A 22032-nucleotide genomic window follows, 5' to 3' on the forward strand; every position below is an offset into this window, starting at 1 on the left:
AACATTATGTACTATAATAATATAAAAAATAAAATACGAAAATAGTATATTTTAAAAATAAAATCGAAAATAAAAAATAAAAGGGCCAAAATCAGAGATTTTTTCTATAGTCATATAAAAAACTAAAGTAATACATTTTAAATATTATGTACTAAAATAATATAAAAACATAAAATACGAAAATAGTATATTTTAAAAAATAAAATAAAAATAAACGGCTAAAATCGAGTTTTTATTAAATTAATATAAAAAACTAAAATAATACATTTGGAACATTATGTACTAAAATAATATAAAAATAAAATATGAAAATAGTTTATTTTAAAAAGTAAAATCCGAGAATAAAATAAAAAACAAAAGGTCAAAATCGAGTTTTTATTAAATTAATATAAAAAATACAAAATAATACATTTGAAATATTATGTACTAAAATAATATAAAAATAAAATACAAAAATAATATATTTTAAAATATAAAATCCGAAAATAAAATAAATACCAAAATATATTGAACTACATGCCGGTATATTATATATATTATAATTTAAACCAAAATATTTTACTTATTATCATTTTAAAATAATAATAATATTTGTATTTGAATTTGGTATATTTATTTTTTTAATTTAGTTTGACAAAAATATCTTTGTCGGAAAAACGGTTTGGTATTTTTTTGTAATTAAAAGCAATATATATAAAATTTAGTTATTTTGACAAATATTTAAAATCCATCAAACATTGAAATTAATAACCGAAATTTATTTGAAATTGCAGGTATGGCAAGGGCTTCATTGATTAAGGAAGATCCTCACATAGCTGACACAGTTAATAAAACGGTAATATATTGTTATTTGTTACTCACATGTTCCATTTAAAAAGATTTATGTAATTTACGCAAATAAATTATGTTATTGTAACTTATTTCTGCAATTTAAGATTGTCAGGAATCATACCGCGTATTAAGGGGCCGGGTGAATGGTTTAGGATATTCCCCGGATGCACGACTGATGCCGTACTTGGAGCTAGCTGGATTCGGGTCAACAGCATTGATCCGGACGTTTGATTTGCGGTATGATTTAATATCCGCATTGGTTGAGCGTTGGCGCCCAGAGACTCACACTTTTCATTTGCCGTGTGGGGAGTGCACTGTCACTCTGGAGGATGTTGCACTGCAACTTGGGCTCCCAATCGACGGAGTCCGTGAACGTGTAAGTATCGTTAAATGAGCCTACTGCACTTTGTTATAGCCTCCTAGGAGCCTCGCCCGGCGATGATGAGTCCACTTTATCGGGTTTGAAATTTACATGGTTGAAATCAAATTTTCAGCATTTACTAGATAATGCCACTGAAGAAGAGTTGATGTGCGCAGCTCGAGCGTACATTATGCATATTATAGGGGGTGTATTGATGCCTGATGCGAACAACAACAGGGTTCATAACATGTATTTACCTCTATTAACTGATTTGCATAATGTTCGCTTGTATAGCTGGGGCTCCGCAGTTCTGGCTATGTTATATCGTGAGCTTTGTCGGACGACAAAGCCTCATGCTGTAGACATAGGCGGATGCCTTATATTGTTGCAGTCATGGGCTCTTTATCGAATGCCATTCTTGGCATCGGTTAGTCACCAGCCATATGTATATCCACTAGTTAACAGGTGATAAAATTTAACTTGTTATTAATTGATAGTTTCTTTATAATGATACTATTCTAACGATACTATATTTATTTGAAATTTGTTTTCGTAGATAGAGTATTTATCCGGGTATCGGGAGGTCGTACACTGTCCCGATATATCGTTTGTTGATTGAGCAACATGCCGGAGAAGGGGTAAGCTATTCCAATATTCGCGACATGTAATTACTTTATATATCTTACTCAAATCGTGTGAAATTTTAACCATGGCATTAATCGTGCAGTTTTTTTGGATGTCATATCGTAGACCAGAAATTGTGGCTGTTATACCATCTTCTGCCTACATTCATTCTCAATTGTGGTGCACTAACACACCAATTATCAATTTCAATGTAGTCGAGTGGTACCATGGGGATTGAGTATTACGACAGTTTGGTTGCATCCAGTATATCCCGGAGCCGCCAAAGGAGGTGGGGAAGGTTCACAGCATCAACAAGAAAGGGAAACATGGAATGCATTAGGGGGTTGTGCACCGGAGGTATATTGCGGTGTGGGATAATCGGATGGGTCGAAGACCTCGGATGGATATGTCTTCCTATTTGCAACCATCGCCAGAGTACATGCAATGGTACTTTAGTATGGGAAAGCCATATTTACTTGGTGCCCAGTCGACTGTAGTCCCCCCCGTATGTGCAGCGACCTGGGGCATACGAGCCAGTGGCCGATATAGAGCCCGATCCACAGCCAGATCTCGAGCCCGAGCGAGAGGTGGAACCCGAGGCACAGCCTAAGGCCGAGTTTGAGCAATCGCATTCACATTCGGCTGATACTTCTTATCATCTGGATTTCTCAGACAACGACTATTTCCCGGGCTCGTCAGGGGGCGGATACCATTACGGGTTTGATATCTTTGGATCGTCTCCATTGCAAAGACAAAGACTTCTTTCTACTGTATCCCCTCAAGACAAAGACTAGCCTCGGCCCATATCCACCGCAGTACTCCACTCCTCCTGGGATGTATCCGCTGCAGCATGACACTCCTCCTGGCTCAAGTTCATCGATGCCATTTGAGCCATATAATTTTTCTTCCATGTATCAGACACCCTCACCTGCGACTGAAGAGGATGTTGGTCGTCGTGATCACCCACAACGTGAACGTCGACCTCCGAATAGGTATACCCCTAAGACTACACCATCTAACCATCAACTTTAGGGGTTTATTGGGTTTTGATATTAAAAAAGTTTGTATTTCTTTCTATATATTTAATTAGATTAATTGGAACTTTGAAAATTGTAACAAAATTTGACCATAACGTAAATAAGATTAATTTGGACATTTTGAACATTAAAACAAGAAACTTAACAAACTTAGTATTGTAATATAAATTAAATACATTACAACATTAATCTAATTGGAACAAATTTTGCAATATAATTTTTTTATATAAATTAAATACATTACAACATTGGCTCAATTCCTACCCGATCGTGACGATTGTCCAATATGATAGTTTCGCTGCGGGCATTTACTCCGATTATGACCAGCTAACCTGCATAATCCACAACGCTTACCATCGGATTTCTCCCTAATGTCCATCTTATTACGAATTCTGGATGATTGCGGACGACCTCTTGGATTCCTGCGTAGCCCTCTGTCTGGGACAAGTTCGAAAGTCGTCAGAGGCACCTCCCACGTAGACAAGTCAGGCAGGACGGGGAACTCATTTTCCTAGACACGTAACGTGCGCTCGAGTGTGTACACATCATCAAAAAATTGTTCAACATTAAGGTTTACCTTAGCACACGCTGCAACGACATGCGCACATGGATAATGAAGTGTTTGGAACCTCCTACAATCACACCGTCTGTTACGGAGATCAACTCCATATGACCTAGGTGGTACACCGGGTCGACGACCGATGGTCTCAGTAACACGAAATGTTTCATGGCGTCGTGAATATATTTCTACATTCATCGACCTCGCCATCTGATGGTTTGCAACCATTGCATCCCTGACATCTTCGACAAACACGTATCCTGCCTCTATCTGGTTGACTTGTTGCTGACCCATTCTTGGCATCAAGGTTGCCACCCTGTAAAATGTAGCCGAAAAGAAAGATGAAATCGGAAGATGTCGTGTTTTCAACAACACAGCGTTGACCCCCTCCACTAAGTTTATGGTCATTTGACCATAACGAAAGCCCTCATCAAAACTTTGAGCCTATTACCATGGCTCTATAGTACCCAACCACTGTTGGAAAGATGTGTTTGTTTGACCCTCCATGTCACTCTCAAGTCGAGCCATTCTTTGGTGAAAAATATGTGGCTCCAGCTCGTGTGCTGTATATGTATTAAAGAAAGATAAGTTACAGTATTAGCCTAAAGCATTAAAACATATGTTGAAAAGATAAGGTAATCATTTACCCATTTTCACAACTTGTCTCTTCCAGTCTGCATTCTTATAATCTTGATGAAAGTTAGCCGAGATATGCAGGGTACAATAAACAGATTTCCATGGTACACTGGAACGCCTAATGGTGGCAATTAATCCTTTCCCTCTATCGGAGATGATACAAATATTATCGTTGCTAATAACATACCTCCGCAAGTTGGTAAGGAAGAATTCCCACGATTCCATGTTCTCTTTATCTACGATGGCAAATGCTATCGGGAGCACATTCCTGTTGCCGTCTTGAGCAACCGCAAGAAGTAAGATCTGTGTATATTTTCCATATAGCCACGTCCCATCTACTTGCACAAACGGCTTGCAGTGGGGAAATGCGCGCACACATGGATCAAACGTCCAGAACATCCGATGGAAAATTCTTTTTTCTGGTTGTAATTGGTCATCCGACCCGTAATAAGGTCGTGTCTGTAAGTCAATGATAGTCCCAGGTACGTACTCCCGCATAGCGGCTATCCATCCCTGTAACTCGTTATACGATGCATCGAAATCCCCATACAATTGCTCCATTGCCAATTGTGTAACTATCCACGCCTTTTGATATGATACTCGATACTGAAACCGTGCCTGCATTTCGGCAATCAGTACTGAAACTTTAATGGTCGGCATGTCCTTCGCCATTGGCATGATAAACTTACAGATAGTTTTAGAATCAAGTTTTCCATGGTCTTCAGTCATACGTATTGATGTGCACGTGTGAGGCCCAACAAATTTACGTATCTCCTACATCTGCGATTTTTGAATAAATGCAGCTCGTACACGCCAATTACAGCCCACCGACTTCTAACACTCTCCAATATATAATGTCGGTTTAGACATTGCAACTTTGTAATCCACTGATATATTCATGCTATACCGCTTAATAGCAAATACACACTCTTTTTTGCTTTCGAATCTCTGGCCTACCAATAACTCCTCATGATCAAAATTTACCGCTAGCCGGTGAGCAGGAAGTATTTCAGGGTACTTCGGGAACTCAGCTTCATGTGCCGCGTCGGGGTCTATGAGCGACATGTGTGACCCATGGTTATTGTGTATCATAATACGTCGCATCTGGTTCCCCACTGAAGACGCGTTAATGTTTTCATCGTCATTCACATCTTCATCGTCAATATCATCGGGGACATCGTCCACATCGGGATCACTATCACTATCGACCTCTTCATCACAATGATCACTATTATCGTATCCATCATCACCAACCACGTCAATATCGGGTGTAACATTAAGATCGATATCGATCCCACGTATAGTCGATTCACTATCAATGTATGATATTAGAGCCACCACGCACGGTTCTTCAGTTGCATGTTCTTCACCATATGTAGTGAGATCTTCATTCTGCTCCATACCAGCTAACTCAGCAAATAAGTGAATCGGTGAATTTTTGTCACTCCTATTCCCACAGTAAAGAGCTATCATTGTCTCCACGTCTTCGTCGTCTACAAGTTCCATTTCGGTGAATTTGATAGGATCTGTCGAAACTGGAAACTTGTAGAAAAGTTTTGAGATCCTTCTCCCACAACGTCTAACAATTTTTGCGTTAATTCTTCCCTTCATATCATCCAATGAGACATTTCTATTAAATCTCATTGCTATTTATTGTCAACATTCAAATATGCATCCAACGGTTGTTGTTAAGATGATTCAATCGAAAAAATACATAAGAAAAACTGATTATCCATCTTCAATACTCAATCTGTTAAAAAAATAAACAAAATTTCTCAAAACAATTTCGAACAATAAATAAATTACTTAAATACAAAATTAATTAATCAATATGCAATTTTTTCCATTCATAAGCCCATACTTTTTCAGTTCTAATTTTGTACATGAACAACATTTATTTTTACATTTAACCACTTATATTGAGTTCTAAATTTTCTTCCATCTCCGATGCCGTATCTTCATCTGGAAGTTCTCTACAATCCAATTTAGAAATTCTTGATTCTCTTCATATTCATCTTCTACAATCCAATTTGGAAATTCCTCGGGATCTTCTTCCTCTTCAATCTTTATAACTGGTATTGAATATATAAGTTCTCTTGGTAATTTCCTAACAACTAATTTATCCATCCATGGTTTGTCAAACACATTTTGCTTCCCAATTAACTTTCGTGAACCTATACTTTGTCTCGCTATTTTCCTTGCTCTATAAGATATTATAAACTTCGCGAAGTTTATAACTAGATTCCAATAGGTTCATGGTACCGATGTCTTCCAAAGTTCGTCTAAAATGATTTGATGCTCCTGTTCAATTAATGTCCCTCTAAGGGTTAGGTATTGCACTTTATTTTTTCTAATAATTTTATGACCCATCCACAACACTTTTTGCATCTTTTGATTTACGGTAATAAGGTGTTGAACAATGTCTTCTTCTGGTTTTATTCTGTAATCTTGGACTTCTCTTATCATCTTATCAACTTTCTCCCTTTGTGCTAAACTTATTATCTCATCAGGCAATACCAAATATGTTGCCATTTCTAACAATATGTATAACAAAAATATTTTTAGTTGTTATCACTAATTAACAATTACTTTATAATAGTTTTACTAACATAAAAACTTTCATATATATTTAAAAATTTAAAACATAAAATTCACAATAAACACATAATTAATCTAAACACAAAACTTACTAATATTTCACAATAAACAAAATAAATTTTAAAACAAAACATAAAAGTAACACTAAACAAACTATATAATACTAACAAAATAATTTTTCTTATCATAATCTATTTTATTTAAAAAAATAACAACAAAATTACTTTTCTTTTCTTTCTTCTTCTCCTTTCTTTCTTTCTATCTTCTTTTTCTTTAAATTTTTTTTTTCAATCTGGTAGTCGAATGGAGGGGGGGTAGGGTGAATATATACTAAAGGGGGTCAAGGTTGTGAAAAAGGCACCACTGGTGCCGCCTGTGGGGTACCCTCAACTGGTGCTGCCTGTGGAATACCCTCCACTGGTGCCGCCTGTGGGGTACCCTTCACCCATATTTTATTATTATTATTTTTTTCGTCCTACTCTTTTTTTTAACTGAAAATGTTTTTTTTTAACTGAAATTGTGTCAGATTTGAGGGTGGTGCCACCTATGCACCACCCTGCATCACTTCTAATAACCCATTTTCGTATATAATCTTAAGGACATCCCATTTTGGTTTTTTTTTCATATTATTATAGTAAAAAACCCTCATAACAACAATACGAAAAAAAAAAGAAAACAAAATGAGAATACAATAAATAGTTGTTGACCTCTGATCATCGAGATTCGAATCCCAATTAGCATCAGCAAACCTTGTGATGGATAATCTAAAAGCTGGTTTAAAACGAATGCCATGATCAATTGTTTGCTTGGATATAGTTCAATATACGCTTCATAGCTTTAAAATATACATCCAAAGGATTATGCATAAACTGACATTTTATTTACAGCAAAAGAATCCTCGTGATAATCGCATACTGAAGTGCCCTAACAATGCTTCAGCATAACCATACATCTTCAACAGGACTACCAATAATTAGGGGCGAAGTTAGAATAATTTTTTAGGGGCGAATAAAATTTTAATTTTTTATGATCAATATCTTTATAATTTTAAAAGATTAATTGATTTTTTATAATTTTGAGAGAGTTAAAGTATAATTTTATTGTTATTAATTTAAAATTTTAAATATTTTTAAAATGTCTAAATAGTAATTTTTCATTTTAAGGGGACTAGAGCCTCTACCAGCCCCCTAGATTCGCTTCTGCCAATAGCACTAGACAATTTACATGTGTTTTACCATTGGTGTAGGCTATCTATTAGCATCATCCATGTTGCTCCTCTTGAGAAGGTATAAAATGCATTTCTTTGATTCAAGTAAACTCCATCGTATGCATGATTTCTATACCCAAAAAGAAATTTAACTTATCATGATCACTCAAAATTGCCATATCATTACTTGTTATATGAAGTTCACTCAACAATTATTCAATCCAGAGAATATTAACTTTGAATTATTACATTTTGATTACTCGTTTGTTAATTCTCATCATCTCGTTAACAAAATGATAACATTGAACGTTAGAACGTTAGTTCAAAGGGTTAATAATTAATTTGACCCTTGAACTATAGTTCAAATATCATTTTATACAAATTTTTCTTAACAATAATTTTAAAAATTCTTAAAATATCAAAAATTCTTTAAAAACTTATAATTGTAATTTATTTTTATAAAATTATAAAATAATAAAATTGAAATTATAATTATAGGTTTTAAAAAATAAGAAAATTCTAAAAAGAAGAATTTTATTATTTTCTTATATAGATGAGAATATAACAATATTTTATCATAGGGTTAATGTATATTTTAGCGCTTTGAACTTGACAATTTGTACTTAACATGAACTTGGAAACTGTTAACTGTGTTGGTGCCTTTTTTTAGGTACTTGATTGACCCATTAACTTTTGTATTAACATCCAATAAAATAGCGATATGTGTTTTTAATAATTAAAATTTTTAATATATTTTTTAGAATTCAAAAATAATAATATAAAAATCTAATTTTTTTAAGAGTAAACTATATAAATAGTCACTCAACTATGCCAGTGTTCTTTTCTTGGTCACCCAACTTTAAAAATTTTTAATTTAGGCACTAACGTTTGAGTTCATTCCCATTTTGATTACTCGTCGTTAAACTGATAATGTAAAGCCTTTTTCTAACCGGTATAATAGCACATTTAGTCATCAATACTTTCTTCTTCTATCAATTTGATCTTAATTCTAAATAACTCAATAAATTTAACCTTCACATTTACAAATTCTATCAATTTGATCTTCTAACTTCCTAACCAAAGCTTTTAACTTTTAAAATAAGGGCATTCCACATCTATTAATTGTTTTATTTATGGTTAACCCTTTTTGTTTATATTTTTAAGAAGTTAGTGTTAGAAATTAACTAAACAACATTAAAAATAATAGAAAATACAAAATTTAAAAATATAATATATAATAAAATAATATAAATAATATTTTGAAGGAAAATAAATAAGTTAGTATTTATAAAAATAAATTTTCAATCGACTAGCATAATTTTAGTTTTTAATTAATTTGATAAATGATTTGACACTAAATCAAATTATTAGCAATATGTATTGCTTATTATAGATTTAAAATGAAAAAAATAATTAAAATAAATAGAACACATAATAATCTCTTAGTCAATTTATAAAATATAAAAAAAGTCATTATCAATATAACAAAAGGAAATTCAATTAATTCTGTAACAGCCCAATTTCCAGTGGTGTCGAAAATAGTGGTTCAAGACTGATAAATCGAAATTTATACATATTTTTATCCCATGCTTAACACGTTTATGGATGATTTCTCCTTAGTTTTGGTGAATTCGATGCTCCTAATCCTTTAATTTCATGTTTTATGCTTAGGTGAGCATATGAAAGTAAAAAGAGCAGGAAACGGGCCAAAAGCGGAGAAAATGGGCCAATGTGGGAAATTAACACGGCCTGGACTTCCTCACACGGGTAGACCACATGGCCGTGTCTATTTAGCAGAATCGAAGCATGACTTACACGGGTAGACCACACGCCCGTGCCTATTTAACAGCCTTGACCACGGTCTGACGTAATCGCACACGGGCGTGTCACACGGGCGTGTCCCTGTCGAGCCCAAGTTCAGTCCTATTCGGAAAAGGCCACTTTTGAGGGTTTTTAGGCATTCTAAAGCCTATTTAAACACCGGAGGAGGCACTTAGAGCAAAGTAAGGAATTACTCGAAGAAAGCCAATTGATCCATCTCAGAAGCTAGATTCTCCTTCAAGACTGAAGATCTCCCTTCAATTTCCCTTTAGGAGTTTTGGGTTTTCTTTATGTTTTGTATTCATTATTCTTCTAAGATGTTATCGTTTATAATTATGAACTAAACCCCCTAAATACCTAAGGGGAATGAAACCTAAGACGAATCTTGTTATTATTTTCTGAATTGTGTGATAAATATTTGACTCGTTCTTAATTATGTGTTCTTAATTCTTGCTTCAATATTTCAGGATATTGATTCAAGTTAATGCGTTTATTCAGAGGAGCAAAAGTCCCTGTCTAAGAGTAAATTTGCCATGATTAAGCGGAGTTGATTGCGCGCCTAGAGATAGGATGACAAGATTTTGCCGGATTAGGTTGAAACCTAATAAAGGAATTCATAGATCGAGTTAATGCAACACTAGGGTGTTAATTAGAAAGAGATTTCAATTATTCAACATAGGGTTAGACGTTGTTAGTCTCGAGAGGGATAATAATATAACTTAGAGATTTCTACGGAACAAGTCGAATGAATAAATCATCTGATTCAGAGTTAAATAACAAATGAAGTCTAGGTGGATTTTTTCTTAGGTATTGTCTTAATCAATCGAATTTTCTAAAAGTATTTTCCCCAATTTTATTTCTGTGCACCCTTAGTTTAGTTAATTAGTTTAGATATACAAATCCCTTAATTTTTAGGTTAGATAATAAAAAGAAAGTAATTACTAGTACTTTTAGTTCCTTTGGGTTCAACAATCCTTTGGGTTTAACAATAGTTAGTTTCAAGAACGATTAATTATAAATTTTTAAAACCTGTTGCAAATGTCACGCATAGCAAGTTTTTGGCGCCGTTGCCGGGGAACTAAGATATTAGGAACACTCAATTTTTATTACTTTAGCCATTTTACTTTTATTGCAATTTATTTAGTTTGGTTTAGTTTAATTTCACTTTTCTAACTCTTCTTTTATTTTCTTCTGATAAATTTTTCTAGTTTATGACTAGAAGAAACCCGTTAGGACCATTACTTTTTGACAGTGAGATCGATTGCACAGTTCGTAGAAACCGAAGAGAACTAAGGTGAAGCTTAAAATACACAGAGGAAGAGCAAGAGGACGAAATTCACACCACAACCGAGGAGATGGCTAAAAACCAAGAAAATCCACAACCTCTTGCGATTGCTGCTAATCAGAATCCTGCTTCGCGTATTATGTATGATTATACTAAACCTTTTTTAACAGGAACTTAATCGAGCATAGTTAGGCCTGTTGTTGCTGCAAATACTTTTGAACTGAAACCTAACACAATTCAAATGATACAGCAATTTGTTTAGTTTGATGGTTTGCAGGACGAGGATCCGAACATTCACTTGGCGAACTTTCTGGAGCTTTGTGACACTTTTAAAATTAATGGCGTTTCTGATGATGTCATTCGCCTTCAGTTATTTCCCTTTTCATTGAGGAACAAAGCTAAACGAGGTTGAACTCGTTACCATGAGGGTCAATCACTACTTAGGAACAAATGACCGAAAAATTCTTATTAAAATATTTTCCACCGACTAAAACGGCTAAATTACGTAATGATATCTCTTTTTTTGTGCAGATGGATTTAGAAACACTTTATGATGCATGGGAGAGATACAAGGATCTGTTGAGAAGGTGACCTCACCATGGGTTACCTCTATGGCTGCAAGTTCAGACGGTTTACAACGGTGTAAACCTCTCAACAAGGCAACTTATTGATGAAACCGCTGGTGTGACTATCAATAATAAGACACCTGAAGATGCTTATGAATTTATAGAAGAGATGTAACTGAATAATTATCAGTGGCAAGTCATGAGGACAACGCTGACGAAAACAACCGGTGTTTTTAACGTCGATTCAGTCACGATGCTCTCTACTTAGGTAGAACTATTAAATAAAAAAATTGATGAGTTATGTGGTTCTTCACAGGTTCAGCCAGTAATGCAGTGCGAAGCAAGTGAAGGTGGATCAAGTAATTCAGAATACCCATCTTATGGCTACAACATGGAAAACGAGCAGTTGAATTACATGGGTAATAATCCTCGATCGCAAAATAATCCTTATAGTAACACTTACAATGCAGGTTGGAGGAACCACCCAAATTTTTCATGGGGAGGCCAATGAAATCAGAGACCACCACCACCTTCAGGCTTCCAACAACCACCTTACCAAAAAGAGAAAAAGCCAAACCTTGAGGAGATACTAGCAAAATTCATCTCGGTGTCAGAAACTCATTTTCAGAACACCGAAACAGCACTTAAAAATTAACAAGCGTCGATCGAAGGGCTCGAAACTCAGATAGGCCAGCTCGCTAAATTGATATCTGAACGACCACAAGGTAGCTTGCCGAGTAACACTGAATCTAACCCAAGGGAGCAGCTCAATGCGATTACCATTCAAGATGAGGAAGGGTTAGTTGCACCTGAACTAGAACTGAGGCAAGAAACTGTGGTAAGTAAAGGTAAAGGTGAGGTGGACCACAATGACCAAAAGCAGGTAAGTAAAGAGTACAAACCACGTGTACCATACCTCAATGCAACAAGGAAAGACCACTCAGACGAACAATTCGGTAAATTTCTTAAACTTTTAAAGAAATTACATATTAACTTACAGTTTATTGAAGCTCTTTCGCAGATGCCGAACGCAGTCAAATTTTTAAAGGAACTTGTAGCAAATAAGCGGAAGTTAGACGAGGCGTCGCATGTGGAGATGAATGCAGTTTGCTCAGCCATTCTGCAGAATAAGCTGACCAACAAATTGAAAGATTCAGGGAGTTTTACGATTCCTTGTTTAATTGGTAGCTTAGATGTTAATAACGCTTTGGCTAATTTAGGGGCTAGTATCAATGTCATGCCTTATAAAATGTTTAAAGAACTAGGTCTTGGGAAACCTAAATAAACTAGTTTGAGTATTCAGTTAGCCGATAATACTATTAGATTTCCTAGGGGTATCATTGAAGATGTACTGGTAAAAATTGATAAATTTATATTCTCAATCAATTTTGTTGTTTTAGACATTGAAGAGGGTATTGAAGAGGGTAGTAACGCACCTTTGATTTTAGGACAACCTTTTTTAGCAACTGCTAAAACTATAATTGATGTTGGCATAAGTGAATTCACACTTCGTGTGGGTGATGAATCAATCACTCTTCAAGCTTAAAATTCTATTAATACTGATCATGTGGTGAACCCTTCTTTGCAGGAAACACGTTCGAAGATCGGACATGAGCCTTGTTCAAGTAACAACAAAGGACCTATCTTTAAAGAACAAAGGCTATGAGTCGAGAAACTAGATGAATGGCGGACGCAGAATCTGAAATCACACGATAAACCAAAACCACGCTATGATGAGCTCAATATTCCACCAAATCAACTTAAGGTTGGAGACAAAGTACTACTGGATACAGCAGATCCTCGCATTGCCACTTCTGAACCGAATGAAGCAATTCCTCTTACGGTACTTAGCATTTTTCCATACGGTACAATCGAGGTAAGTCATCCTAAATTCGGTACTTTTAAGGTAAATAGTACTCATCTAAAACTTTATTTTGATGAAATTGATAACAGGAATGAGGAGTGTAAACTCCTCGCACCACCATGACCAAGCAAAAGAAAGGTAAGTCAAGCTTAGACTTTAAATAGCGCTTCTCGGGAGGCAACCCGAGCACTAACAGTATTAACTTCTTTAAAATTTTAGTTTTTAACACCTAATCACTAATTGAGTCCTTGAAACACATGTTTTCTAAACCACACGGCCAGACACATGAGCGTGCCTTAGGCCGTTCTCACAAGACGAGTGGAGACACGACCACAGGGAAAAATTTTTCCCCAACGCGGGATGCGATAAGTTGCAACGGCCGTGCGACGTGGCCATGGGTGAGTTTGTCAAAACAACACGAGCTTGCGATACGCTTGTGTCTAGAAACCTTGGTCGAAACTGAGAATGTAGCACGAGCGTGCGACACGCTCGTACCCATCACCTGTGCTCAAGACTATTAAAATAACATGGGCTTGGACCTATATGCACGGGCGTAAGAGAAGCGAACGAAACAGGACACGGCCGTATGACACGGCTGTGTGCACCAACACATCTAAGGAACATGGGCATGGGCCAAATCATAGACGCGCCTAAATTTGAAAATTGCGAAACACACAGGCTAAAATAAGGGCACACAGGCATGTCCAACAGCCATGTGCCCCAGAATCTATATAAACCCCTCACTATTTATCATCCCCTTCCCCAAAATCCTTAACCCTAGCCGCCGCAATGATAAACCGTAATTTATACATATTTTATCCAATGCTTAGCACATTTATAGATGATTTCTCCTTAGATTTGGTAAATTCAATGCTCCTAATCCTTTAATTTCATGTTTTATAGTCAAGAGAGCACAGGAGAGTAAAAGGAACAAGAAACGGGCTAAAAATAGAAAAAATGGGCCAACGTGAGAAATCAACACGGCTTGGACTTCCTTACACGGGTAGGCCATACAGTCGTGTCCATTTGGTAGAATCGAAGCACGACTTACATGGATAGACCACACGCCCGTGCCTATTAACAGCCTTGACCACGGTCTGAAGTAATCGTACACGGGCGTGTCTTTGTCGAGCCCAAGTATAGTCCTATTTAGAAAAGGCCACTATTGAGGGCTTTTAGGCATTCTAAAGCTTATTTAAACACCGGAAGAGGCACTTAGAGCAGACACACAGAGTAGGAAGCAAGGAATTACTGGAAGAAAGTTGATTGATCCATCTCACAAGCTGGATTATTCATCAAGACTGAAGATCTCCCCTCAATTCCCCTTCAGGAGTTTTGGGTTTTCTTTATGTTTTGTATTCATTATTCTTCTGAGATTTTTTCCTTTATAATTATGAACTAAACCCCCTAAATACCTAAGAGGAATGAAATCTAATATGAATCTTGTTATTATTCTCTAAATTGTATGATAAATATTTGACTTGTTCTTAATTATGTGTTCTTAATTCTTGCTTCGATATTTCAGGATATTGATTCAAGTTAATGTGCTTATTCAGAGGAGCAAAAGTCATTGTCTAAGAGTAAATTTGTCATAATTAAGCGGAGTTGATTGCACGCTTAGAGATAGGGTGACATAATTTTGCCGGATTAGGGTGAAACCTAATAAGGGAATCCATAGATTGAGTTAATGCAACTCTAGGGTGTTAATTAGAAAGAGATTTCAATTATTAAACCTAGGGTTAGACGTTGTTAGTCTCAAGAGAGATAATAATATAACTTAGGGATTTCTACGAAACAAGTTGAATGAATAAATCATCTGATTCAGAGTCAAATAACAAGTGAAGTCTAGGTGGATTTTTCTTTAGGTATTGTCTTAATCAATCGAATTTTCTAAAAGGTAGTTTCCCCAATTTTCTGTCTGTGATTTCTTAGTTTAGTTAATTAGTTTAGATAAACAACCCTTTTATTTTTAGGCTAAATAATAAAAAGACAGTTAATACTAGTACTTTTAGTTCCTTTGGGTTCGACAATCCGGTCTTGCTAAAGCTATACTACTGTTCGATAGGAACACTTGCTTTCATCGTGATAATAGTTAGTTTCAAGAACGATTTATTTATAAATTTTTAAAAACCTGTTGCAAATATCACGCATACCAAGTTTTTGGCGCCGTTGCCGGGGAGTTAAGATATTAGGAATACTCGATTTTTATTACTTTAGCCATTTACTTTTATTACAATTTAAATTTTGTTTTGATTTTCATTACTAAATTCTCTTTTTCTTTCTTCTGGCAGGTTCTTATAGTTTATGACTAGAAGAAACCCCAGCTCGCAGAAATCGAAGAGAAATAAGGCGAAGCCTAAGATACACAGAGGAAGATCATGAGGATGATATTTCAACCACAACCGAGGAGATGGAAGAAAATCAGGAATATTTGCTACCTCCTGCGATTGCTGCTAATTAGAATCCTACTCCGCACACTATGTATGATTATGCTAAACCAATTTTAACAGGAACTGAGTCAAGTATAGCTAGGCCTGCTATTGCTGCAAATAATTTTGAACTGAAACCTAACACGATTCAAATGATACAGCATAACGCCCACTTGGTGAATTTTCTAGAACTCTACGACACATTTAAAATCAATGGCTTTTTTGATGATGCCATTCGCCTTCGGTTATTCACTTTTTCATTGAGAAACAAAGCTAAACAGTGGTTGAACTCGTTACCACGAGGGTCAATCACTACTTGGGAACAAATGACCGAAAATTTTTTATTAAAATATTTTCTTCTGACTAAAACGGCTAAATTACGTAATGATATCTCTTTTTTTGTGCAGATAGATTTAGAAACACCCTATGATGCATGGGAGAGATACAAGGACCTTTTGAGAAGATGCCCTCACCATGGGATACCACTCTGGCTACAGGTTCAAACGTTTCTCAATGGCCTAAATCCCTTGACTAGACAAATGGTTGACGCAGCCGCTGGTGGAACTATCAATAATAAGACACCTGAAGATACTTATGAATTTGTAGAAGAGATGTCACTGAATAATTATCAGTGGCAAGTCATGAGGATAAAGCCAACAAAAGCAGCTGACATTTTTAACGTCGATTCGGTCACCATGCTTTCAAATCAGGTAGAACTTTTGAATAGAAGCATTGATGGTTTTCTTGGTTCTTTATAGGTTCACCTAGTAATGCAATGCAATGTAAGTGAAGGTGGATCGAGCAATTCAGAATACCCACCCTATGGCCACAACATGGAGAATAAGCAATTAAATTATATGGGCAGTAATCCTCGACCTCAAAAAAATCCTTATAGTCATACTTACAATACAAGATGGAGGAACCCCCCAAATTTCTCATGGGGAGGCCAAGGAAATAAGAGACCACCACTCCATTCAGGCTTCCATCAACAAATTTACCAGCAAGAGAAAAAGCCGAACCTTGAGGAGATGCTAACAAAATTCATCTCGGTGTTAGAAACTCATTTTCAGAATAGTGTAACTACACTTAAAAATCAGCAAGCGTCAATCCAAGGGCTCGAGAATCAAATTGGGTAGCTGGCTAAGATGATTTCAGAAAGATCACCAGGAAATCTACCTAGTAAAACTGAACCAAATCTAAAAGAGCATGTGAAAGTAGTTACACTAAGGAGTGGGAAGGTGTTAACTGAATCCGAAAAGAAGCCACCACAAGAAACCGAAAGAAACAAAAGAGAGGAGGAAAAACCCGAAAGCAATGACAATCCAATGCCAAAAGAATATAAACCACCAATCCCATATCCAGCAAAGTTAAAGAAAGACGCATGGATGCACAATTCAGTAAATTTATTAAACTTTTTAAACAGCTACATATTAACTTACCTTTTGTTGAAGCTATATCGCAGATGCCTACATATGCAAAATTTTTAAAGGAGCTCCTAAAAAACAAAATAAAGTTTGAATATTTATCTACAGTGGAACTTAATGAGGAGTGCTCAGCCATACTCCAAAATAAACTGCCAACCAAACTGAAAGATCCATGAAGTTTTACTATTCCCTGCTTAATTGGTAGTTTAAATGTTGATAAAGCACTAGCTGACTTAGGCGCTAGCATTAATTTGATGCCATATAAAATGTTTAAACAACTTGGTCTTGGGGAACCTAAACCCACTAGGATGAGCATTCAATTAGCTGATAGATCTGTTAAATATCATAGGGGAATTATAGAGGACGTACTTGTAAAAGTAGATAAATTTATATTCCCTGTTGATTTCATTGTGCTTGACATTGATGAGGATGTTGAAGTGCCTTTAATCTTAGGTCGTCCATTTTTAGCCACTGCTAGGGCTGTTATTGATGTGGGTAATGGTAAATTGGTACTTAGAGTAGGTGACGAAGAGATTATTTTTAAAATTTATGATGCCATGCGATTTTATAGGGAACAAGATGACTCATGTTATTTTATTAACTCTATTGATCATGCTTCTCAAGATTCTTTTCAGGAATTCTTACATAAGGACACGATGGAATTGTGTCTTACCCAAGGAGAGGGGGTGGATGATAATTCTGAGATAGGAACCGAACTAACCTCCCCAAAACCAGCAGAATATGAAGGTATTAAGGTGAACAATAAACTTAAGCAAAAACCCTCTATCGAAGAACCTCCCAAACTAGAACTTAAACAATTGCCGAGTCACTTGGAATATGCATTCCTTGGAAATAATTCTACAGTACCGGTAATTATTGCGTTTAACTTACAACCCAAGGAGAAAGAGGAATTACTCCAAGTATTAAGAGAGTATAAGAGGGCCATAGATTGGAAAATTTATGACATTAAAGGGATCAGCCCTTATTTTTTCACCCAAAAAATCTTAATAGAAGATGAATATAAGCTATGTGTGCAAGCCCAAAGACGATTGAACCGAAACATGAAGAAAGTTGTTAAAGCTGAGGTAATTAAACTCCTAGATGCTGGAATTATTTATCCTATTTCTGACAGTTCTTAGGTAAGTCCAGTGCAGGTTGTTCCTATGAAGAGAGGCATGACTGTTGTAGCCAATGAAAAGAATGAATTAATCTCAACAAGGACAATCACAGGTTGGAGAGTTTGCATTGATTATAGGAAGCTGAATGATGCCACGAGAAAATATCACTTTCCCCTTCCATTCATTGACTAAATGTTAGAAAGATTGTCAGGGCACATGTACTACTGCATCTTAGACAGACTCTCTGGCTATTTTCAAATCCCAATAGCTCTTGAACATCAAGAAAAGACGACATTTACATGTCCATACGATACGTTTGCTTATCATAGAATGTCTTTTGGATTATGTAATGCTCCTGCTAATTTTCAGCGTTGCATGATGGCCATTTTTGACGAACTCGTAGAAGACATTATGGAGGTATTTATGGATGATTTCTCGGTATTCGGTAACTCTTTCCATCTTTGCCTTAAAAATTTAAAACGAGTCTTAATAATGTGTGAGGAAACAAATCTCGTGCTTAATTGGGAAAAATGTCACTTTATGGTTCAAGAAGGTATTGTGTTAGGACATAAAATTTCTAGTAAAGGAATTGAGGTTGATAAATCTAAAATTGAAGCCATTGAGAAACTACCTCCCCCTAATTCAGTTAAGGCTATTAGAAGCTTTTTAGGATATGCTAGGTTTTATAGAAGATTTATTAAAGATTTATAGAAGAGATAAGCATTTTGAACCCATCTATTATGCTAGCAAAACTTTGACAACCGTAAAAGAAAACTACACCACCACGGAGAAAGAGCTGCTAGCTGTGGTTTTTGCATTCGATAAATTTAGGCCATATCTAATATTATCTAAAGTTGTCATTTATACTAACCATTCTGCTCTTCTTTAACTTTTAACTAAGACTGATGCAAAACCTCGACTCATCCGATGGATTTTATTATTGCAGGAATTTGACCTGGAGATCAAGGATAAGAAAGGAGCTGAAAATCTCGCGGCTGACCATCTTTTCAAGCTTGAAAATTCAAGTACCAAAGAGCTAGATGAAGTTGAAATAAATGACTCATTCCCTGAAGAATAATTTTTTGCTATATCTGATTCTGAGTTACCTTAGTTTGCTGACATTACAAATTTTTTAGCTGCTAACATTATCCCAAAAGGGTTGACACATCAGCAAAAGAAGCGATTCTTTACTAATGTGAAAAACTACTTTTGGGAAGACCCTTTCCTTTTTCGTATATGTACAGATCAAGTCATTAGGCGATGCGTTGCAAGGACAAAAGCATTGAAGATCTTAGAACACTGCCACTCAGGAACACTACCACTCAGGACCAACTGGAGGACATTACAGTGGGAATAAGACCGCACATAAAATACTCGAATCAGGTTTTTATTGGCCCACTCTATTGAAGGATGCCAACAAGTATGTTACTTCTTGTGACAAATGCCAAAGGACAGGTAATATCACCAAACGTGATGAAATGCCTCAGGCATATATGCTTTCATGTGAAATATTTGACGTTTGGGGTATCGACTTAGGGGTCCATTCCCTAGTTCATTTGGGAATAAATACATCTTAGAAGCTGTCGATTATATGTCTAAATGGGTTTAAGCCCAAGCTTTACCTACTAATGATGCTAGAGTAGTAGTATGTTTCCTTAAGAAACTTTTCTCTTGATTTGGAACACCTAAAGCAATCATCAGCGATAGGGGTAATCATTTTTGTAATGCCCAATTTGACAAGATTCTTAAGAAATATGGCATCCACCACAGAACAGCTACCCCTTACCACCCTTAAACTAGTGGCCAAGTCGAAGTGGCAAATAGAGAGCTTAAACGTATCCTAGAAAAGACAGTAGAATTGAACAAGAAGGATTGGGCGATGAAAGTAGATGATGCTTTATAGGCTTATAGAACTGCTTTTAAGACCCCCATAGGAACATCACCTTACAGACTTGTTTATGAAAAAAGTTGTCATCTACCATTTGAGTTAGAACACAAAGCATTCTGGGCTATAAAATTTCTAAACTTTGATCCTAAACTTGTAGGTGAAAACAGGTTGATGCAGTTGAACGAGTTAGATGAATGGCGAACCAATGCATATGAAAATTCACGCCTATACAAGAAAGCAACAAAACGCCGCCACGACACTCGATTAAGACAAAACAAAAAATTTGAAGTTGGAGATCTTGTCCTGTTGTATAACTCGAGACTCAAATTGTTCCTTGGGAAGCTTAAATCACGATGGTCAGGCCCTTTCGTAGTCCAAACTGTCTTCCTATATGGCACAGTAGAGGTAAGTCACCCATCACAAGGTACTTTCAAGGTAAATGGGCATCACCTCAAACTATACAACGAAGAGAATTTCAAAGATGATAGAGATGAGGTACAGCTCCACGAACTTCCCTAAATATACCCACAAGGTAGAGTCGAGCTTAGACTCTAAATAATCGCTTCTTGGGAGGCAACCCAAGCACTAACATCACTAAATAGGGTTTAATTTTTCTTTAACTATTCATAGTTTAACTGTAGAAAATTTTAACATTTAATAGGGGCGAACACGATCTAACCCACGGGCGTGCTTTAGGTCGTGTTCATACCACGGGTAGAAACACGGCCGTGCGATACGGCTGTGTGAAAACAGAACAAAAAAATTTTCCCAAAACACGGGATTCGATACATTGCCACAACTGTGTGACATGGTCATAGGCAAGCCTATCAAAATTACACGGGCGTGCGACACGCCCGTGTCACTATCCGTGGTCGAGACTGTTAAAAGAATACAGGCGTGCGCATTTATACACGGCCGTTGGATAAACGAAACACATCGCGCACGGTCGTGCGATACTACCATGTGACCACACGGCCTAGACATACGGGCGTGTTCTCTGGTCGTGTGACAATGTCTCATTGCGTGAGAAACACGGGATGGACGCGATCCACACGGGCGTGTGACATGGGCGTGTGACACGGGCGTGTGAGATTAGTGTTGGGTTACACGGCCGTGTCCCTTTTTAAACTCGTTTTATTTTTCCTTTACTTTTACTTCTATTTATTTTTGAAGACTCATGTTTTATATTTTTAAACTTTACCTATCTTTATGGTTATCATCAAATTATTCCCTTAATTTTCCTTCACAGTGGTGTTCTCTCTTTTTTCCCCCAGAAGCATGCCTTTCCTTCAGCTTTATCCTAAACTCTCGCTTTAGCCAATTCAAGGAGTCCATTCATCATTCAGGAAGTTTCACTTCTCTCCCTATCTTATGATCTTATATCTCCATTTTTTAGTATATCTCTCTTTGTACATTGAGGGCAATGTACATCCTAAGTGTGGGGGGTTATTTATTTCATTATCAGAAAAATCCCTGAATTTTGTCTTATTCTCATGTGTTCTTCTCATATCACTATTAGAATGAATTTTTATTAATTTATGATTTTTATTGATATGTCTTAAATTAAAACATAGGCATTCATGCATTGATTGTTAAACTTTAAGGAATTAGAGAATCAAGCATGATAAGTTGATTTTTGAGAATTTAAAATTTTTAGGTTGTTTTCCCAAAGTTTAGGTATTATCTTGAGTTGAAATTCACAGGTTTAAACATCAAAAAGCCATTATTTTTGTGAGATTTTGAGCCTTTGGAGCATCTATTATTTCTTTCATGCTCACTTTTAT

General features: G+C 36.1%; 2 non-coding genes across 2 annotated transcripts; both read right to left on the bottom strand.

The window, feature by feature from the left end:
• Positions 1-11457: 11457 nt before the first annotated feature.
• On the bottom strand, positions 11458-11564 carry LOC128289753 (small nucleolar RNA R71). Its single transcript, XR_008279398.1, has one exon. It is a non-coding gene; the product is annotated as a small nucleolar RNA R71 (small nucleolar RNA).
• A 4628-nt stretch (positions 11565-16192) lies between these two features.
• Positions 16193-16299, bottom strand: LOC128289698 (small nucleolar RNA R71). Its single transcript, XR_008279343.1, has one exon. It is a non-coding gene; the product is annotated as a small nucleolar RNA R71 (small nucleolar RNA).
• Between the last annotated feature and the right edge of the window lie 5733 nt (positions 16300-22032).

The sequence above is a fragment of the Gossypium arboreum genome, chromosome 2, assembly GCF_025698485.1.
Source record: "Gossypium arboreum isolate Shixiya-1 chromosome 2, ASM2569848v2, whole genome shotgun sequence".
In the NCBI taxonomy this organism is placed as follows: domain Eukaryota; kingdom Viridiplantae; phylum Streptophyta; class Magnoliopsida; order Malvales; family Malvaceae; genus Gossypium; species Gossypium arboreum.